Below are 3,366 nucleotides of genomic sequence, written 5' to 3'. Positions count from 1 at the left end.
ACGAAGTCCAATATTCGGATATATTGAGTCAAAATAATTTCTTAACCCATTGCGTAAAATAGCATTGGGGTTCCCAGCAATATATGCGTCAAAGTAAACACATCGTAACTTATGGATTTCCCAATGTGATATCCCCCATCTTTCGAACGAAAGCCTTTTATAAACCAAGGAATTCTTGGAACGTTCTTCGAATGTCTTACAAACTGATCTCGCCTAAAATAGTTGTGCCGAAGAATTCTGACCGACTCTAGACAGTATTTCATCAATCATGTCTCCGGGTAGGTCTCTTAAAATATTGGGTTGTCTATCCATTTTGTGTTTTTATACTGTAAAATAGACAAGAGTTAGATTCATAAAAAAATACTTATTAATACAAGCAATTTTTTTACATATATCATAAAGCATAAGCACACTATATTACATATATTACACCACACGAATACAACTATCTTATTCCGACTCGCTTGTTTCTTCTTCTTCGGTTTTGGTTCGTTTTGCCAAGTTTCTAGGGATATATGATGTTCCCCTAATACGAGCCTTCGTATTCCACATTGGTTTAGAAAAACCTGGTGGTTTAGATGTTCCCGGGTCATTGTTTCTACTTAAGGACTTCGGAGGTTGACGATACATATAAAGTTCATCGGGGTTGGAATTAGATTTCTCTATTTTTATGCCCTTTCCCTTATTATTTTCTTTTGCCTTTTTAAATTCAGTTGGGGTAATTTCTATAACATCATCAGAATTCTCGTCGGAATCCGATTCATCGGAGAATTGGTAATCCTCCCAATATTTTGCTTCCTTGGCGGAAACACCATTGACCATAATTAACCTTGGTCGGTTGGTTGAGGATTTTCTTTTACTTAACCGTTTTATTATTTCCCCCACCGGTTCTATTTCTTCATCCGGTTCCGATTCTTCTTCCGGTTCCGATTCTTCTTCCGGTTCCGACTCTTCTTCCGGTTCCTCTTCGGGAACTTGTGAATCAGTCCACGAATCATTCCAATTTACATTTGACTCTTCATTATTATTAGGTGAGTTAATGGGACTTGTTCTAGAGGTAGACATCTATCACATAATATCAAACACGTTAAGAGATTAATATATCACATAATATTCACATGTTAAAAATATATAGTTTCCAACAAAATTTGTTAAGCAATCATTTTTCAAGTAAACACGGTCGAAGTCCAGACTCACTAATGCATCCTAACAAACTCGATAAGACACACTAATGCAAAATTCTGGTTCTCTAAGACCAACGCTCGGATACCAACTGAAATGTCCCGTTCTTATTGATTAAAAACGTTCCATATTAATTGATTTCATTGCGAGGTTTTGACCTCTATATGAGACGTTTTTCAAAGACTGCATTCATTTTAAAACAAACCATAACCTTTATTTCATCAATAAAGGTTTAAAAAGCTTTACGTAGATTATCAAATAATGATAATCTAAAATATCCTGTTTACACACGACCATTACATAATGGTTTACAATACAAATATGTTACAACAAAATAAGTTTCTTGAATGCAGTTTTTACACAATATCATACAAGCATGGACTCCAAATCTCGTCCTTATTTAAGTATGCGACAGCGGAAGCTCTTAATAATCACCTGAGAATAAACATGCTTAAAACGTCAACAAAAATGTTGGTGAGTTATAGGTTTAACCTATATATATCAAATCATAATAATAGACCACAAGATTTCATATTTCAATACACATCCCATACATAGAGATAAAAATCATTCATATGGTGAACATCTGGTAACCGACATTAACAAGATGCATATATAAGAATATCCTCATCATTCCGGGACACCCTTCGGATATGATATAAATTTCGAAGTACTAAAGCATCCGGTACATTGGATGGGGTTTGTTAGGCCCAATAGATCTATCTTTAGGATTCACGTCAATTAGGGTGTCTGTTCCCTAATTCTTAGATTACCAGACTTAATAAAAAGGGGCATATTTGGTTTCGATAATTCAACCATAGAATGTAGTTTCACGTACTTGTGTCTATTTTGTAAATCATTTATAAAACCTGCATGTATTCTCATCCCAAAAATATTAGATTTTAAAAGTGGGACTATAACTCACCTTCACAGATTTTTACTTCGTCGGAAAGTAAGACTTGGCCACTGGTTGATTCACGAACCTATAACAATATATACATATATATCAAAGTATGTTCAAAATATATTTATAACACTTTTAATATATTTTGATGTTTTAAGTTTATTAAGTCAGTTGTCCTCGTTAGTAACCTACAACTAGTTGTCCACGTTTAGATGTACATAAATAAATCGATAAATATTATCTTGAATCAATCCACGACCCAGTGTATACGTATCTCAGTATTGATCACAACTCAAACTATATATATTTTGGAATCAACCTCAACCCTGTATAGCTAACTCCAACATTCACATATAGAGTGTCTATGGTTGTTCCGAAATATATATAGATGTGTCGACATGATAGGTCGAAACATTGTATACGTGTCTATGGTATCTCAAGATTACATAATATACAATACAAGTTGATTAAGTTATGGTTGGAATAGATTTGTTACCAATTTTCACGTAGCTAAAATGAGAAAAATTATCCAATCTTGTTTTACCCATAACTTCTTCATTTTAAATCCGTTTTGAGTGAATCAAATTGCTATGGTTTCATATTGAACTCTATTTTATGAATCTAAACAGAAAAAGTATAGGTTTATAGTCGGAAAAATAAGTTACAAGTCATTTTTGTAAAGGTAGTCATTTCAGTCTAGATGACCATTTTAGAAAACATACTTCCACTTTGAGTTTAACCATAATTTTTTGATATAGTTTCATGTTCATAATAAAAATCATTTTCTCAGAATAACAACTTTTAAATCAAAGTTTATCATAGTTTTTAATTAACTAACCCAAAACAGCCCTGTGTTACTACGACGGCGTAAATCCGATTTTACGGTGTTTTTCGTGTTTCCAGGTTTTAAATCATTAAGTTAGCATATCATATAGATATAGAACATGTGTTTAGTTAATTTTAAAAGTCAATTTATAAGGATTAACTTTTGTTTGCGAACAAGTTTAGAATTAACTAAACTATGTTCTAGTGATTACAAGTTTAAACCTTCGAATAAGATAGTTTTATATGTATGAATCGAATGATGTTATGAACATCATTACTATATTAAGTTCCTTGGATAAACCTACTGGAAAAGAGAAAAATGGATCTAGCTTCAACGGATCCTTGGATGGCTCGAAGTTCTTGAAGCAGAATCATGACACGAAAACAAGTTCAAGTAAGATCATCACTTGAAATAAGATTGTTATAGTTATAGAAATTGAACCAAAGTTTGAATA

The sequence above is a fragment of the Rutidosis leptorrhynchoides genome, chromosome 2 (genome assembly GCF_046630445.1).
Source record: "Rutidosis leptorrhynchoides isolate AG116_Rl617_1_P2 chromosome 2, CSIRO_AGI_Rlap_v1, whole genome shotgun sequence".
In the NCBI taxonomy this organism is placed as follows: Eukaryota; Viridiplantae; Streptophyta; class Magnoliopsida; order Asterales; family Asteraceae; genus Rutidosis; species Rutidosis leptorrhynchoides.
The sequence above is the reverse complement of the archived record's forward strand: the minus strand, read 5'-3'. Positions refer to the sequence as shown.